Raw genomic sequence first — 19,976 nt, 5'->3', positions numbered from 1 at the left:
AGTGAGCTTAATGCCATACTTAGTGGCTGAGAAGTTAGGGTATGAACATTTTAAGCCCTGCAATATCTATATTAGCCTAGCAGATGGATCCAAGAGGGATGTGGTTGGAGTAATTGAAAATTTTCCAGTCAAGATAGGGAAGACTAGAATCCCAACTGATTTTGTGATAATGAACATGGACCAAGAGCCAATAGACCCTCTCATCTTGGGGAGACTATTCTTAGCCACAGCTGGGGCTGTAATTCATGTTAAGATGGGAACCATCACGCTCCACCTTGTTAAAGACTTCACTATGAAGTTTAACATCAAGAATTCAACATCAACCTACTATTTAAGGTCAGCACTTTGTGGTAGAGAACAAAGCTAGTTGTGAAGCTTTTGAGGATGGAGAGGACCCTAGGATTAAAAGTTCAGCACAAGCCAAGACGGTTGAAAAGATCAAGGGTTCAGTTCAAGTGTTGACTGATCTAGTGAAGGATCTTCAAGTGCAACTCAACAAGAGGCCTTTGAAGAAGGCAAGACCAAGGCTCAAGATTAAGAAGAAACAAGGTTCATCTGTTAAGGAGGTAGTGATCAAGAAGGAACACCAAAGTGATCAAGTTGTACCAGGGAGGATCTCATCATCTCCTTGGTCTCCAAACCAAGCTTGAAAAGGCACCAAAAGTCAAGCTTAGTGACTTTAAACAAGCTCACTAGGGAGGAAGTCCCTAAGGTATCATTGTACATATGCTTAATTTTTCTTGTAGTTTTGATTTCTTTTCTTTTATGTTTGTAGGCTGTTTTATGAGAGTGTAGATGGGTTTGGAGAGAATTGGACTTGTAGAAGTGGATTCGTGAGGCCACTCGACCAGCCCACAAGAGGTACTCGATCGAGTGGCATAGAAGCCCAAGCCCACTCGGTTCCCATTTCTCTTGCACGATCGAGTGGAGGGAGAAAGAAGTTCAAATTTCAAATTTTGGTCAAGCACTCGACCACGTGGGGTCGAGTGGCAGCAAAAGTGAGTCAAAGATTCCCAATTCAAATTTGAATGGTATGGACGCTCCACCCTTGTCTCCTTGTCCCCTTAGCTTCTTTATAAAGAGCTAAACTCGATTCTATGCTTCTCACACTCTCTCATTTGCTTAAAACAATCAAAATCTAGCCTAAAATCTCTCTCAAGTTTAATCTTCTTGCTCAAGCTAAGTTCTTTTGGTTTTTGGGTTACTAACCTCTTAAATTTGAGCTTTGAGTATATTCCTTTCAGTTCTATTTCAAAATGTCTTCAAGGACATCACAACAAACTGCTGATCGCTCCCTGGATTGTCGTGATGCTTAGCTTGCATCAAGAAAAGAAGCTGGTGGAAGTACTCGACCACCTACTCGAGCAAGAAACGACCGAGTGCTGGTTCGAGTAGGCGGTCGAGTGGCGTGACGAGTAAGAAACATCAGCCAGTTGAGGAGGATCCTGAGTGAACTGAAAGTGAAGAGGAGATGGAATACACTCTTCAAGAGCACATGAGAAGAAACAAAGCAAAGGGGAAGAGGCCAGCAGCTGAAGTTCAACAAGAAGAGGTTGAAAGTGAGAGTGAAGAAGAAGAAGAAGAATCTGGTGGTTTAACTTCAAAACAGCTCTATGAAGCTTTCATGAGGATGAGCTTCCAAGGAACAAGATATCAACACAAGGAGACCATGGAGAAGCTGGGTATTGCATGAGGATGAGCTTCCAAGGAACAAGATATCAACAGAAGGAGACCATGGAGAAGCTGCGTATAGAGAAGAGAGCTGTGAATTCTTAGCCACCATCAAGTTTCACTTCTACCCAAGGATGGATCAAGAGTTGGGAGCTGTTTGTTGTGACTTCACCATCAAGGGAAAGAAATACGAGCTTTCACTCATGAAGATAGCCAATATCTTTGGATTTGAAGTTGGTAGTGAAAGGAGTATGGTTATACCAAGGGAAGAGCTCTTTGCTGTTTGGGATACCATTGGAGATAACAACATCTACTCATCCTCCAAGTCCAAGAGCTCAAAGATAAGGACTCTAGTCCTAAGGTACTTCCACAAGGCCTTAGCAAACACTTTCTTTGCTAGAAAGGAGACTGTAGATTTGAATGAGGGAGAGCTTAAGATGATTGATGTAGCACTCAATGGCATCATCCTTCAAGCAAGAGATGGAACCATTATCCTTGGGAGCAGTATGGAGACTGATCTTGCTATGGTCCTCATTGACCAATTGATCTACTATAGAAGCTGGGTGAGCAAGTTATACAAGAGGGGCTCAACTAGAGTTCTAACCATTAGAGGCATCATCACTCCAATGCTAGTAGCTGCTAAGGTACTACTTAAAGGAGAGAAGGCCATGCCAAGATGGATTGACACCAACTACCTCACCTCCACTCTCGTTCTAGCCAAGGAGATGCACCATGGGAAGCACCTTTTCAACTTTGAGCATCCAACACTAGGGAAAGCTCAACTTGTTCTACCCAACAAGGCACTTACCATCATAAGTGAAGGGCTAAACATTTATTTTTGGCTAGCTGCTGAGTTTTTGTTTGATGGTACAGCTCAAGTAAGAGTATATCAAGCTAGAGATGTGGAAATGGCTGATGTGGAAGAGCAATTTTATTTTGAAGATTATGAGCCAAGTCCAAGGGATAGTAGAGGAGTGAGAGAGACTAGCAAGAGGTTGACACTTCTACAAAAGTGGAACAAGTGGCATGGCAAGAACTTTGACAAGTTGAAGAAGAAGGTGGGAAGGATGACTAAGTCCATCAAGGTTTAAAGCAGGAGATTGCTGAATTGAAGAGTGGGAACTCATCACCAGCACCATCTAGCCCTTTGAGGAGGAGTAGCTCAACTAGAGCATTGTCTAGAGCTGAAAATCCAGTGGTACCAGCTAGAGCTTCGATGCATGAACCAATTCAGAGGAGGAGAGGTTCAAGTCGCCTAGAACAGCAGTTTTCGAGGCACTCGATCGGTTCACTCGAGCACCCACTCGACCGAGCACCTCCAATGCACTCGGCCGAGTACCTGCCCAGACCTCCTTATGGTTTCCCAGCTCCAGCAGGCTATCCAGGCTATCCCTATGGCCAAGCTTACCCTCCCATCCCACCCCAATACTTCATGGATACAGCCCTCCTGCAGCAATACTACCAGCAACAAGGTCAACAATTCTTCCCACCATCACCAACTCGACCAGTCCACTCGACCGAGCACTCGGCCGAGTATCAGTCGATGGCAATAGTCGAGTTGCCTCCCTCTCCATCTCCAAGTCAGCAACAAGACCCCAACTACACCTATGAAAGCATGAATGAGGATGTGGACAGCTTCTTCCACAACCCATGAGGTACCACCGTCACCTTACCTTTGTATATACCATTGCATCTCTAGTTTTATTTTGTTTTTAGTCTTGAATCCTCTTACAAATTTTTTCTTACACAGTGGACTGTGTAATTTAAGTTTGGGGGAGGGTTTGAGATAGTATTTGATGTTGTGTTTTGTTTTCTTATTTCACATTTTAGCATAATCATGTTAGTTTTTGCATTTCATCTAAGGCATAGAAAAAAACAAAAAAAATTTGAAAACTTTTTGCAAAAATCCTTATAAAAAAGAGTGTTCATGTAGTTTGCATTGCATATTAGGATCTTGTTATATAGGACTGTTTCATATTTTTGCATTAGAGATCTATGATGAATTTTGCCTTGTTAGCTTGTTTAAATTCATTAAACTAGTATCAATGCCCAAGTTAATAGTACTTTGATGCTAGTTGAGTGGTTCGAAATATAAGATTGAACCAAGCCTTGAATTCCTATATTGCATTTTGTCAAAATTGAAGTATGTTGTGATTTGATGCCATTTCCTACTTATAAGAACCTAATATTGATTTTTAATTATCAATTTGTGCATTGTTTTAAACTCATGGATACCATATACATATTTGGATCATCTTTCTCCTTTTTACCACTCTTGTTGATCTAAGTAGCTGATTTAATCATTAAAATCAGTTTTCCCTACCCTTAACCAACCCTTCTTTCAAGCCATGTTTATTCTTGTGTGTGTAACGCCCTTTTGGGATTGAGCGTGGTAGAAAGTGTTAGGTTTGAGCTGACAAGAGTAAAGCCTTGTGTAGTTCTAGTTTGCATTTTTCAAACTGGATAGGACTATGTGGTTTAATTGTTGGGTTTGGGACTTGGTTGTTTTAAAAAAGAAAAGAAAAGAGGAAAAAGAGAAAGAAAAGGTTAGAGTCTTGAGGAGGGGAATGTGTTTAAGAGAATTTAAGCTCTAGTGAAAGATTGGGAAGTATAAGATTGATGAAGATGGTTCTAGTCAAAGAAAAGAAGAGTATAGAAAAAAGCTCTTGTGTTTTAAAGAGTAAGAAGAAAAGGGAACCATAGCAATTGTAACATCCGTGAACCAAAATCCCAGTTAAATGCTGCGTTTTGGTTTACAAAACCCTTAAGTCGAGTGTTTGTCTCATTCGACGGATTTGACCGTTTTTGACAGAAAACGAAAGAGAGAAAAGGTTCCTGAGAGCTCTTGGAGATTTTGGGTGATTTGAGGCAGTTCCTGTAGAGATCTGTAGCTGGGATCGTTGTAGGAGCTTCCTGAAGTGTGTTCTTGCTTGTTTGAGGTTCAGATTCATCTTGGCAAAGGTAAGTGCAGGACCATGGCTTATCGATGCTAGAGAACTCTCTAATTTGCTTGTTGTGTGTTGTTAGACTTGTTAGATCATTATTTTGGACGTTAGGAAGCTTTCTTGTGGCTTGGGATCAAGTTTTTTGGTTGTAGGAACGAAGATCCGGCGAGAAGCTTCAGGGAAAATACAATGCTCGGCATTGCATCGGTCGATGCATATATTGCGTCGGTCGATGCAAGTGCGAGGACGGCGCATAAAACTCTAGGGTTTTCGTGTTATGTTGTGCATGCGTCGGTCGATGCAGTGCGAGTGTCGGTCGATGCAAGTGCATCGAGCATCGATCGATGCAACCCTATGTCGGTCGATGCATGTTGGTGTCGGTCGATGCAGAGTCCTGGTTTTTATTGTTGATTGTTGATTGTTGTTTGATGGTTAGAGATGACTCTATTGCTTGTGTGTATAGCTCAGTAGATGAGAGGATTGCCTTACTGAGTGTTTATTAAATACTCATGCATTGCAATATGTGTTTGTGGTGCAGGTAAAGGGAAAGTGTGATCGTGGAATCAAGGCAATGAAGAGGAGGATGCTCTAGGGACTCGATTGGATGTTGTCTGGTAGTGCTAGGTTGCTAGAGTTGGGTCATTAGAAATATTGTTAGGTTGTTGGTTTCATGTTTCCTGATGATTGGTTATTGGATCATTCTTATATTTGATTATTGGTTATTTTATTATTGGATTATTATTGGATATCGATATTATTCTATTTCCGCTGTTGGTTGTGATTATGGTAAGGTGGCTAGTGGGTATGGGACCACTAGTTGTAGTTTGTTTATTATATTATATTTATTATTTAAAAAACAAACGGGTCGGGTCGTTTCAGTTTGATATCAGAGCCCTTACGGTTCTAGGTTTGGGTTCACTAGATTTCTGTTGTGATGTTTGGGATTGCATGTCTTGATTGATTATGTGAGTTAGTTAATTGTGTGTGGAATGGAGTCCTAGAACATCCTCTTCGAGCCGACTGTATGATTCCACAGTGAGTTTATGTTTCTGTGTTATATTAGTAATTATTTGCTTAGTCTTCTGTTCATGGTAGTGCAGATGGCTAGAGATGGTACTGTTGCTCGTCGTGGTCGTGGACGCGGACGTGGTCGTGGACGCGGACGTGGTCGTGGTAGGAGCAGAGTCCCAGAGGTTAGTGAGACCTAGGACCAGAGTGTGACAGTTGAGGGTGTTGGCGAGTCGCAGGATGTTCCGGGGGAATCTGTGAGTGTGGCCGGAGGGGGCGGTGTTGATGCTCCAGTGGGCGGTGGTGCTAAGGTACCGGGTGTGGGAGTCCCAGCAGGTGGAGTCCCTGGTGTTGATTTTGCGGCTTTGCTAGCACATGTGTTAGAGTGGTTGCCAACTGTGGTACCGGCTTAGGCTCAGGTTATGCCACCAGTTGTGGCGGAGAAGCGGCAGCCAGTGGCTGCGGATGCAGGAGATCATGGACGTTGTTTGTCCATGCTCAAGGAGATGAAGGGTCACTTCACTGAGAGGTTTTCGGGTGGTACTGACCCTACTGTTGCGGATGCGTGGAGGACGTGTGTGGAACGTAATTTCCATACTCTGAGATGTCATGAGGAGTTTGACATAGGGGTCNTCTATGCCAGAGTCAGTGGAAAGTCTACGGTTAGCGGTATTACGGTAGTGGAGGAGTTTGAGGATGTGTTTTAGTCATTGTAGGGAATACCACCATCTCGGTCGGATCCTTTTACTATTGAATTGGAACCGGGGACGACGCCGTTATCCAAGGCTCCTTACAGAATGGCTCCAACAGAGATGGCAAAGCTGAAGAAGCAGCTAGAGGATTTATTGAGTAAGGGATTCATCTGTCCTAGTGTATCACTGTGGGGAGCGCCGGTGTTATTTGTCAAGAAGAAGGATGGGAGTTTCCGGTTGTGCATTGATTATCTGGGTTTGAACCGGGTCACTATGAAGAACAAATACCCTCTTCCTAGGATCGATGAGTTGTTGGATCAGTTGAGGGGTGCTACTTGGTTCTCCAAGGTAGATCTTGTGTCGGGTTATCATCAGATACCGATAGATGAGGCATATGTGAGGAAGAAGGCTTTCAGGATGAGGTATGGGCATTATGAGTTTGTGGTGATGCCTTTCGGGTTGACTAACGCACCAGCGGCGTTTATGAGATTGATGAACAGCGTGTTTCAAGAGTTTCTGGACGTGTCTGTCATCATTTTCATCGACGATATCATGGTATATTCTAAGAATTTTGAAGAGCATGTAGTGCATTTGAGGGCAAATCTGGAGAAGCTGCGGGAGCAGAAGTTGTTTGCCAAGTTAAGCAAGTGTAGTTTTTAANAAGGGGACACGGTCAGTGCGGGAGCTGGACTTGGAGTTCAGTCGACTTCATTGTTATGGGGTCGGGCCATGGAGCCTGAGGAGGCCTANCAGCGTGAGATGGGTTTTCTGGGTCACATTGTTTCTGCAGAGGGGGTTTCTGTAGATCTGGAGAAGATTCAGGCTATCAGGGTTTATNGAGGTTTATGAGGGCTCTTCGTGATGACTTGAGGGTCCATTGTAGAGGATGTAGTTATGCTACGCATGCAGAGCTGGTTGAGACTGCAACAGAGATTGGGCAGGATATCCGGGTACAGTCAGTGGCGGTTAATCCAGCAGTTCCACCTAGTAAAGCTCAGCATCATGGAGGTTCTAGCAGGGGCGGGAAGCCTATGCAGGGAACCAAGAGGAGGTGGGAGGCTACGCAGACGCAGAGCGGTGCGGGTTGCTTCAAGTGTGGGAGCAAGGATCACAGATTTGATAGGTGTCCCAAGATGAGTGCTCCGACGGCAGGGCCTCGAGTATGCTATCATTTGAGGGAGCCAGGGCACATCAGGCCCATGTGTCCCACATTGCAGCCGGAACCGTTGCAGCAGGTGCAGCCTGGAGGTCAGCAGGTGGTACGGATTGAGCAGGCGCCACGGGTTTACACGACAGCAGAGACTGGTGGAACCAGTGCCGGGGCGATCACCTGTATAATTTCTAGTACTTAAGCTTTGTGAATTTTTAGTAGGTTCAGATTTTATGTTTTCCTTTGATAAAGTGTTAGGTTCTCAACACATGAGGTTTGTGTAGGGACCTTGTTTGTGGGCGGGTTTAAGTCCCACATTGTATTTGATTCTGGAGCTTCTCACAGCTTTATTACTCCAGAGTGTGCAGAGAGTGTGGGGATCAGAGGGAATCCCGGAGAGAGTACAGGGGTTGTTAGAGTTGCGGGAGGTAAGTTCTAGAGAGTTACTGGACGAATTAGAGANGAGGATGGCTTTGAAAGCCTTAAGGAGATGTTGACTACTATGCCAGTGTTGGCTTTGCCTGAGCAGGGAAAACCCTATTTGGTTTATATTGATGCATCCATAGTTGNGCATATGGTGCATTTGGATTGCCATCAGGGTAGAGTGGAGTTTGAGCATTCAGTAGGGAAGTTGGTTTTTCAGGGTATTAGACCGACTTCGGGGAGTTTTGTGATCTCAGCCATTCAGGCTGGGAAGATGATCGAGAAGGGTCGTGAGGCTTATTTGGTTACTATATCTATGCCAGAGTCAGTGGAAAGTCTACGGTTAGCGGTATTACGGTAGTGGAGGAGTTTGAGGATGTGTTTTAGTCATTGTAGGGAATACCACCATCTCGGTCGGATCCTTTTACTATTGAATTGGAACCGGGGACGACGCCGTTATCCAAGGCTCCTTACAGAATGGCTCCAACAGAGATGGCAAAGCTGAAGAAGCAGCTAGAGGATTTATTGAGTAAGGGATTCATCTGTCCTAGTGTATCACTGTGGGGAGCGCCGGTGTTATTTGTCAAGAAGAAGGATGGGAGTTTCCGGTTGTGCATTGATTATCTGGGTTTGAACCGGGTCACTATGAAGAACAAATACCCTCTTCCTAGGATCGATGAGTTGTTGGATCAGTTGAGGGGTGCTACTTGGTTCTCCAAGGTAGATCTTGTGTCGGGTTATCATCAGATACCGATAGATGAGGCATATGTGAGGAAGAAGGCTTTCAGGATGAGGTATGGGCATTATGAGTTTGTGGTGATGCCTTTCGGGTTGACTAACGCANAGGCGCCACGGGTTTACACGACAGCAGAGACTGGTGGAACCAGTGCCGGGGCGATCACAGGTATAATTTCTAGTACTTAAGCTTTGTGAATTTTTAGTAGGTTCAGATTTTATGTTTTCCTTTGATAAAGTGTTAGGTTCTCAACACATGAGGTTTGTGTAGGGACCTTGTTTGTGGGCGGGTTTAAGTCCCACATTGTATTTGATTCTGGAGCTTCTCACAGCTTTATTACTCCAGAGTGTGCAGAGAGTGTGGGGATCAGAGGGAATCCCGGAGAGAGTACAGGGGTTGTTAGAGTTGCGGGAGGTAAGTTCTAGAGAGTTACTGGACGAATTAGAGAAGTTGATATTCAGATCGCAGGAGAGTCGTGTCCAGCGGATTTGCTTATCAGTCCAGTAGAGTTGTATGATGTTATTCTCGGGATGGATTGGTTGCATCGGCATATGGTGCATTTGGATTGCCATCAGGGTAGAGTGGAGTTTGAGCATTCAGTAGGGAAGTTGGTTTTTCAGGGTATTAGACCGACTTCGGGGAGTTTTGTGATCTCAGCCATTCAGGCTGGGAAGATGATCGAGAAGGGTCGTGAGGCTTATTTGGTTACTATATCTATGCCAGAGTCAGTGGAAAGTCTACGGTTAGCGGTATTACGGTAGTGGAGGAGTTTGAGGATGTGTTTTAGTCATTGTAGGGAATACCACCATCTCGGTCGGATCCTTTTACTATTGAATTGGAACCGGGGACGACGCCGTTATCCAAGGCTCCTTACAGAATGGCTCCAACAGAGATGGCAAAGCTGAAGAAGCAGCTAGAGGATTTATTGAGTAAGGGATTCATCTGTCCTAGTGTATCACTGTGGGGAGCGCCGGTGTTATTTGTCAAGAAGAAGGATGGGAGTTTCCGGTTGTGCATTGATTATCTGGGTTTGAACCGGGTCACTATGAAGAACAAATACCCTCTTCCTAGGATCGATGAGTTGTTGGATCAGTTGAGGGGTGCTACTTGGTTCTCCAAGGTAGATCTTGTGTCGGGTTATCATCAGATACCGATAGATGAGGCATATGTGAGGAAGAAGGCTTTCAGGATGAGGTATGGGCATTATGAGTTTGTGGTGATGCCTTTCGGGTTGACTAACGCACCAGCGGCGTTTATGAGATTGATGAACAGCGTGTTTCAAGAGTTTCTGGACGTGTCTGTCATCATTTTCATCGACGATATCATGGTATATTCTAAGAATTTTGAAGAGCATGTAGTGCATTTGAGGGCAAATCTGGAGAAGCTGCGGGAGCAGAAGTTGTTTGCCAAGTTAAGCAAGTGTAGTTTTTAACAGCGTGAGATGGGTTTTCTGGGTCACATTGTTTCTGCAGAGGGGGTTTCTGTAGATCTGGAGAAGATTCAGGCTATCAGGGTTTATCCTAGACCGCAGAATGCCACAGAGATCAGGAGTTTCCTTGGTCTGGCAGGTTACTACAGGAGGTTTGTGCAGGGTTTTGCAAGTAGGGCACGTCCTATGACTAAGTTGACAGGGAAGGATGTTCCTTTTGTTTGGTCACATGAGTGTGAGGATGGCTTTGAAAGCCTTAAGGAGATGTTGACTACTATGCCAGTGTTGGCTTTGCCTGAGCAGGGAAAACCCTATTTGGTTTATATTGATGCATCCATAGTTGGTTTGGGGTGGTTGGTTGTGCGACTCAGTAACAAGATGAGGTGGTGCTCGGTGTGCAAAGTTTCCGTGAGGCGGGGTTTTGGGGAAAGTTTCCTGAAATAGAAGTTTCCAAAAGTGGAAAGTTTCCAAAAATAGAAAGTGCTAAGTATGGAAAGTTTTATGTGAGTTAGAATATGTTCATTTTAGCAGTGGAGAGCCTTGGAGGGGCTTGTGTGGCCTTAGTGGCGGACTTTTGAGTCATTGTGCCCGTGTGTGGCAGTCTTTTTAGACATTGTGTGGCCTTTGTGGCAGGTTGTTTAGCCAGTTGTGTGGCCTTTGTGGTGGGTTGTTTAGCTAGATGTGTAGCCTTTGTGGCGGGCTGTTTAGCCAGAGTGTCTGTTTAGGCGGTCCTTCGGGACAAATGGTCCTTCGGAACAGATGGTCCTTCAAGATAGATGGTCCTTCGGGACAGATGGCCTTTATGGCGGGCTGTTTAGCCAGAGTACCTGTTTAGGCGGTCCTGTTTAGGACAGATTGTTTGGTCTTTGTGACGGTCCTGTTTAGGACAAATTATTTGATCTTTGTGACGGTCTTGTTTAGGACAGATTGTTTGGCCTTGGTGGCGGTCCTGTTTAGGACATTTGTTTGGCCCTTGTGGCATGTATATGATCCTTGTGCGGTCATGAGGTATTCCAGTGAGGGAATATGTGGTTGGTAGGACATTGTGATGTCTTACGCGAGCCACGGGAAGGAAACCTAGATAGGGATAGGACTTAGATGTGTTCAGAATTGTTTGCTCCTGACTATTGGGGGACTTAGGTTCTCCTAGTACTGCCATATTATGAGACTATGTTGGTTGGAAATATGGTTGGTATATCGACTTCGGATGACGATCTGGGGGCGCGTTGTAGGGTGGCAACCCGCGATACGAGTATTGGATTTTCCTTATATATTATAGCATGCGGGTTTAGGCCCAATGAGGAGCCAACATTATGGCATGAAGACTTAGGTCTGATGAGGAGCCAATAAAAACTCAAGGTTTAGGCCTATGAGTAAACGAAAGTCCAAAAGTCGAGAGCAAATGACACCTGGAGCGTGTGTCTATCGCCTAGAGGTGACCTTCTGTAGATCGGTCGAAGGAGTGCGGGCCGTCGGGACGGTTGTACGAGAGTCCTTGGCTGATGGTTGTTCGAGATTTGAGGACGAAACTAGATTGGTGGGGGAGAATTGTAACATCCGTGAACCGAAATCCCGGTTTGGGGATTGCATCGATCGATGCAGAAGGTGCATCGGTCGATGCAGGTTCAGTTTCTGCGTTTTGACTTAAGTTAAACGCTGTGTTTTGGGTTAGGAAACCCTTAAGTCGAGTTTTTGTCTCATTCGACGGATTTGGCTGTTTTTGAGAGAAAACAAAAGAGAGAAAAGGTTCTTGAGAGTTTATTGGAGATTTTGGGTGATTTGAGGCAGTTCCTGTAGAGATCTGTAGCTGGGTTCGTTGTAGGAGCTTCCTAGAAGTGTGTTCTTGCTTGTTTAAGGTTCAAATTTGTCTTGGCAAATGTAAGTGCAGGACCATGGCTTATCTAAGCTAGAGAACTCTCTAATTTGCTTGTTGTGTAGACTTGTTAGATCGTTATTTTGGACGTTAGGCAGCTTTCTTGTGACTTGGGATAGAGTTTTGTGGTTGGTAGGAACGAAGATCCAGCGAGAAGCTTCGGAGAAAATACGATGCTCGGCATTGCATCGGTCGATGCATATCTTGCGTCGGTCGATGTAAGTGCGAGGATGGCGCGTAAAACTCTAGGGTTTTCGTGTTATGTCGAGCATGCGTCGGTTGATGCAGTGCGAGTGTCCGTCGATGCAAGTGCATCAGCATCGATCGATGCAACCCTGTGTCGGTCGATGCATCCCTAGTTGGTGTCGGTCAATGCATGTTGGTGTCGATCGATGCAGAGTCCTGGTTTGTATTGTTGATTGTTGATTGTTGTTTGATGGTTAGAGATGACTATATTGCTTGTGTGTATAGCCCAGTAGATGAGAGGATTGCCTTACTGAGTCTTTATTAAATACTCATGCATTGCAATATATGTTTGTGGTGCAGGTAAAGGCAAAGTGTGATCATGGAATCAAGGCAATGAAGAGGAGGATGTTCTAGGGACTCGATTGGATGTTGTCTGGCATTCCTAGGTTGCTAGAGTTGGGTCATTAGAAACATTGCTACATTGCTGGTTTCATGTTTCGTGATGATTGATAATTGGATTATTGTTATATTTGATTATTGGTTATTTTATTATTGGATTATTATTGGATATCGGTATTATTCTATTTCCGCTGTTGGTTGTAATTGTGGTTAGGTGGCTAGTGGATATGGGACCACTAGTTCTAGTTTGTTTATTATCTTATATTTATTATTTATTATTTAAAAAAAAAAAACGGGTCGGGTCGTTTCAGCAAATAAGTAAGAAACCCCCATTCCACTAAATGATTCAGATAAGAGACCTCTCCTAAGGCTTAAAAACAAAAGAGAAAAGGGTAAAAGAGAAGTGATGAAGATAAAGGGTAGAACTATGACAATTTGGGATTAGAATGTTAGGATCAAACACTTTGGATACTCTTGGATAGACAAGGTTTTGTTCTTCTATGTGTCTAAGTGTTCTTACCTTTAGCCTTCTTCTAAAGCTCAATCCATTTTTTATAAGAGAACCTTGATATTGATAACGCCCACTCTAAAGAGAGACCATCATTGTCTCTAAACCTTTTATTACCAAGCCAAATGAGTTTAAGCATTGCATAAATTGATTCATGTTCTTGATTAATGAATGTTAAAGGAAATGGTTGATTTGAATGCATGTAGATATCTAAAGCTTGAATCAGTTAAGGTTGTGATAGGCTTGTCTAAAATCTTTAAGTACAGCTCATTCAACTTGCATCATGGTACTAGTAACTTGGACATTGATTCTAGCTAGTTTATTAGCAAGCTTTAGGAGTTGAGATCCCATTTTCAAACCTCACCTATCTTCTTATGTCTTGTTCATTTGCTTGAGGGCAAGCAAAGACTAAGTTTGGGGGTGTTGATGTTCATATATTACCTTGTTTTCCCTTAGTAAATTCACATCTTTTGCATGATTTTCTATCTAGTTTGGCCATTATTGTATAGCTTTAGGAATGTTTATGCATTAGAGTAGATTTACATTATATTTGCATAGTTTCTTGTATAAACAGGTGATTTTGGATCCTAAGGAGCATGGAAGGAATGCTGATGAGGATTGGAGCTATCAAGTGAAGAAAACAAGGGAGCTAGAGCTGAAGAATCAAGGTCCGGAAGTCCACTCGACCGCCCACTCGACCAGACCCTCGACCGTGTGCGGAGAAGGACTCGACCGGCTGGAAGAAGCAGAAGAAGAGGTCACTCGACCAAGCACTCGACCGAGCACATGGTCGAGCTGACCGAGCCGCCCCTCTATTTTGTCTTCTAGCCATTTTAGGGCTTCCCCTCCTTTTTCTATGTAAAGCCTTGTACCCTGCAGCCACAAGGAGAGCAACTTTTAGAGAAATAAAATCTAGACCTAGTATGTACTCTTTTGGGAATTATCTACTTTTTGCTTTTTTTTGCTTAGATCATTAGCCACTTTTGTATTATCCTAGAAATCTTTGATACTTGTTGGTTCCATAACTTTCTAAGTATTGAGATTTTGAGTTTGATTTCTTCTTCAATATTGTAGATCTCTATCTCATCTATCTAATCATGCAAGTTTCATTGATTTCTGGGTTTATGATTTTGTTCATCATGTTTAGTGATTGTGAGTAGTATGTTAGGATCTTAAGGATGGATTAGGCTGTATAAAGGTTATGGTTGTTTAGATTGGTCAAGCTTGCTTGTTTATAGATCTCTTCTAGATTAGATGTGCTCTATGCTGTTCTTATACTGAGAGGGTAAGGATAGATCTTAAGCTTCTTAGCATCACACCAATGTCTAAGTTGCTAGATAAGGCTAATACTAGAGATTATCATGAAGCATGCTAAGAGATTAGATGTTTAATATGATTTTTGACATTAATGATCTGGTTGTTTATTGCCTGCTTTTATATGTTCTTAGCTAGTGAGAACTAGGTCTAGGAGTATCTAAGCTTGATTGTTATTGCCATGAGAATGGATTAGCAAGTATTAGAATATCATTGTCTAGAGATAACTCATGTTTGATTGAGGTTTGTTGACCAGTTTAGATAACCATAGTCCAAGTCCAGCCCATGAATCCATCCTTAGGACCTTTTTTGTCTATTGATTTTTCTCTTTAAATCTTATTAATCGCTTGCTGTTTGATTTACTTTTGTTCTGCTCTGTTTTGATTGTTGTCTTTGTTTCTGTTCTGAGTTTTCAACCCACTCGACCTAGTACTTGATCGAGCATCCGTCCCAGAGTTTGTTGTTTATGTTCTGCATCTGTCCTGTTTCATTCCTTGCTTCATCTTTGTTTCATTCCTGTTACATTTGTTGCATTCACTTCATTTCTGTTTGATCCTGTTTCATTACTTGTCTTGCATTAGTGTAGTTGATACTAAGATTTTTGTATCTCCTAGCAGGTTCAATTAACCTTAAGTGTTGTAGTATTTAAGGTGTCAATCCAAATGGGATGTTGCTAACACTCAAGATGCGATCAAGCAATCACAAGTCAAGCCAGTTCAAGAAGAGTGTTTGTCTAACAATCCTAGAATGATCAAAATGCAAAACGAAAATGAGTTACAGAACTAGAAATAAGAATGCATGACAAGAAGCGGAAATGAATAAAAACTTAAACGAGTCTAAACATGAATTACAAGAAAACGAGAAACGAAATAGTCTCGGGAATGTAATAAAAATCAGAAAGATAAAAGTCCTAAGGATGGGAGTAATTGATGTCGGTGGAGTATCCTAGTCTACAGAGTGTTTAACATGCCACAAGCAATCTATCCCTAAACAATGAACATCACAACTTAGCTTATCCAATCTCTTGGTAAAAGCTACTTAGACTCAACCACTTCCATACCTAGCTCTCGCTAGAGAAACGTGGTCGAGCAGGCATGACAAACAAGTTCATTCATGTCAACAAACATCCTAGACAACTAATCTCTTAGGCTAGGAACGTAAGTCTCTGGCACTAGTTGGTCAGACATTTCATCGAACACCTTTTGGGTGTGGAAATGTCTCGAACCTAGTTCCAATTGATCAGAGAGAAACTAGTAATTCTAACTCTAGTCCAGAAGGGAATCATACAAATCAAGCTTAAACACCCTACATCCTAAGATCCTCCACCTAATCTATCCCATCCTCAAGAACTAACGCACTACTCAGATCCGGAAATCATCATCAACAATACAAACTCAGAAAACATTGAAACAAGCATTCTTAGATAGGTAAAAATGAGATAAACAAGTTTGTAGAAGAAATCAAATGCAAATACTCAATGAATTAAAAGATATCTGGATAAAAAGTCTGAGAACGGTTTTTGGTGGCTAGGAAAACCTTACAAAAATAAAAACGAGATAAAAACTAAGATGATGTCGCAAAGACTTAACAAAACGTATTTATAGTAAAAACATAAAATTCCTAAAACTTAAAACGACAAGACGAAGAGTCGGTTTGGGAATCTCCTGAAGCGTGTAAAAAGGAACGTCTTCCTGACATGTGCGAACGAGTAATGGCTCGAGTGAGTGATGGCGTTGGCTCGAGTGAGTGATGGCGTTGGCTCGAGTGCAGTGATGGCGTTGGCTCGAGTGGAGTGATGGCGTTGGCTCGAGTAGCGCGACTCGAACGGCACGACAGCGCGACTCGAACGGCATGACTCAAACGGCACGACAGCGCGACTCAAACGGCATGACAGCGCGACTCGAACGGCACGACAGCGCGACTCGAGCTGGATGTATACGCTTCCACTAAAACGATGATAACTTTTGAACCACAGCTCCGATTGGCTTGAAATAAACAGCATTCGAAAGATGACTCAATTCTCTACAACTTTGATGAAGACGTCGAAAGCTGAATCCCCAGACCGGTGGCTCGAAGGACGACTCGAATGGCGACTCGATCGACGGTCAAGGTGTTGCTCGAGTGGGTGACTCGAACGGCACGACAGCGCAACTCGAATGGCACGACTCGAACGGCACGACAGCGCAACTCGAACGGCATGACAGCACGATATGTTCCCAACGTCTCCTAGATATCTGAAATACTCCAAAATGCACAATGTATGCAAGGATGATGCAAGAACTACCTAGACATGCAAAGTGTATAGAAAAGACTAGAAAATGTTGCAAAAATATCAGTTGTCCTAGCTAAATGCATGATAAACATATGCTAAAAGGAGACAAAATATAGACATATCAACTCCCCCAAACTTCTTCTTTGCTTGCCCTCAAGCAAACGATCAAGAACAACGTATGGAGAAGAGGTGTGTGAAAATGGGGTCTCAGAACCTAAAACATGTTGAATAGAGTAGTTAGAATCAAGGTCCTTGTTTTTAGTTCTATGATGCATGGTGAAGGAACTCTATTTAAAAACTTTAGACAAGCTCATCTCAACCTGAAACGATTCCGAACCTTAGTCTACACATGCCATCATTTCTATCATTCCCTTTAACATTCATTAACAAAGAACCATGAATCAAGCTATGCAATGTCATCAAACTCATTTGGCTGGGGTGAAGCGGTAAAGACAAAAATTGGTCTTCTTTGCAAGTGGTTTTAACAATATAGAACAGGGATCTCTCGCGAAAATGAGTTGAGCTTAAGAGAAGGCTAAAGGTTGAAACCAACTGATACATACAAGAGCAGTGCCCCGTCTACCCAAAGGTCCCAAGAAAACTTAGCTCTAACTTTCTAACCCAGAAGTTGGTCCTATCTCTACCCCTCGTCGATATCTCTTCTAAAACCCATGCTCTCATTCTTTTAACTTAGCCTTAGGAGGAGGTTACTTCATTTCAATCTAGCGGATGGGAAACTTTTTTATCACTATGGTTCTCTTTCTTTTCTTCTTAGAATTTCAGACTTCTTAAGTGTTTTGCTTTCTCTTCCTTGTCTAAACTTTTCTTTCTATGCCCAGAACCAATAATTCTTTTACATTGCACAACCAACATCCTTTACTAGACTTGTAAACCTTGAAAACACATTCCCCCTCCTAAAGACTCTTTACCCATTTTTTTTTCTTTCTCTTTTCAGAACAAATCCAATCCCAAAACCCAAAATCGAGTTCTCACCTAGTCCTACTAGTCCGGATAGCGCGAACTAGAACTACACAGGATCCTACTCTTGTCGGCTAGAACCTAACACTTTCTAACAAGCTCAACTCGGAAAAGACCTCACACTCAAGAATACAATTGGCTTGAAAGAACAGTTGGTTAAGGGTGCGGGAAACTGTTCCAAAGATGGGAATCAGCTACTTGGATTATTAAGGGTGGTAAAACGGAGAAAGAAAATCCAAGTATGTATGTGGTATCCATGAGTTCAACTTCAATGCATAACATGATAATTGCAAGTCAGGATTAGGTTCAGGTAGATAGGGAATGATGTCAATTCAAAACAGGCTTCAATCAAGACTAGAATGCAATTTCGAGAATTCAAAACCTGGTTAAGTCTTACATTTCTAGTTCAATCAACATGCATCAAAGAACTAATAACAAGGGCCTTGATCCTATCCTATTGAATTCAGCATGTTAACAAGGTTACAATCATCATCAACCCCTATGCTAAATGCAACATTCCTAAATGAACAACACTAGACTCAATCCTATTATGCAAATGCAAACTACATGAACACTCTGTTTTTGTGGAAATTTTTCAAATTTTTCAAATTTTTATGGCTTTTCTATGCAAATAGATGAATGCAGACTCAAACATGATATGATGCAAAAATTTGAAATAAGAATCACAGAAAACACCATCAGATACATCATCTCAAACCCTCCCCCAAACTTAAATTACACAGTCTCCTGTGTAAGAAAAATTTGCAGGAGAATTTAAGAATCACAACAGAAACAATGCACAAATGAAATTGTATATACAAGGGAAGGTAGGAGTACCTCAGTAGTAGAAGAAGGAGTCGGAGCTCGCCCAAGGAGTTGGTGCGTGGTACTGGCTCTGTCCTTCACCGTGTTCAGGATCCGCAGTAGTGGTCTCACCTGGTTGGTCGACTTGTTGCTCAACCGCTTGCGTGTTCTGATACGTGTTCGGCTGCTCGTCACACTGCATGTCATCGACTTGGGTTAGATGGTCCGGTCGAGTCGCAACGTCGTGATGATACACGAGTGGATCTTCGTGCAGGTCGTGTGGAGAGCAGGTCGATTTGGGTCGAGTGTACGCACGTTGACTCGAGCGAGGTGGATGATCCGGTAGTCGAGTCGTTCAGCTCGTGTTGTTTAACAACGAGGGTCGAGTCGAAGGGTGAGAAATGCGTGTTTGATCTCCGGGACTGCGACTAAAGCTTCGGAAGGATCAAGTCAGAACTGGTCGTGGGTGACAAACAGCAGCGATGACGGGACGTGTGTTGAGCTTGTCGGTCGAGTGGGATATGGTCGACTCGAGCGGGATACTTCGGAATAGAGGATTGAGTTGTGTCGGTTGAGTCGTGTAACGAGCTGGGTTCGCCGGATGGGTAGAGTCGCACGGTGCCGACTCGAGTGGTGGTGAATGGTAGCGATGGAAGTGATACTTGCATTGAGCTCGTACTCCTTTTTGTAGATNAGATGAATGCAGACTCAAACATGATATGATGCAAAAATTTGAAATAAGAATCACAGAAAACACCATCAGAGACATCATCTCAGACCCTCCCCCAAACTTAAATTACACAGTCTCCTGTGTAAGAAAAATTTGCAGGAGAATTTAAGAATCACAACAGAAACAATGCACAAATGAAATTGTATATACAAGGGAAGGTAGGAGTACCTCAGTAGTAGAAGAAGGAGTCGGAGCTCGCCCAAGGAGTTGGTGCGTGGTACTGGCTCTGTCCTTCATCGTGTTCGGGATCCGCAGTAGTGGTCTCACCTGGTTGGTCGACTTGTTGCTCAACCGCTTGCGTGTTCTGATACGTGTTCGGCTGCTCGTCACACTGCATGTAATCGACTTGGGTTAGATGGTCCGGTCGAGTCGCAACGTCGTGATGATACACGAGTGGATCTTCGTGCAGGTCGTGTGGAGAGCAGGTCGATTTGGGTCGAGTGTACGCACGTTGACTCGAGCGAGGTGGATGATCCGGTAGTCGAGTCGTTCAGCTCGTGTTGTTTAACAACGAGGGTCGAGTCGAAGGGTGAGAAATGCGTGTTTGATCTCCGGGACTGCGACTAAAGCTTCGGAAGGATCAAGTCAGAACTGGTCGTGGGTGACAAACAGCAGCGATGACGGGACGTGTGTTGAGCTTGTCGGTCGAGTGGGATATGGTCGACTCGAGCGGGATACTTCGGAATAGAGGATTGAGTTGTGTCGGTTGAGTCGTGTAACGAGCTGGGATCGCCGGATGGGTAGAGTCGCACGGTGCCGACTCGAGTGGTGGTGAACGGTAGCGATGGAAGTGATACTTGCGTTGAGCTCGTACTCCCTTCTGTAGATTCCTGAACACAATAAAACTAAAAACGAAAA

The sequence above is a fragment of the Camelina sativa genome, chromosome 5, assembly GCF_000633955.1.
Source record: "Camelina sativa cultivar DH55 chromosome 5, Cs, whole genome shotgun sequence".
Taxonomy (NCBI): Eukaryota; Viridiplantae; Streptophyta; class Magnoliopsida; order Brassicales; family Brassicaceae; genus Camelina; species Camelina sativa.
Note: the sequence above shows the minus strand (reverse complement) of the source record.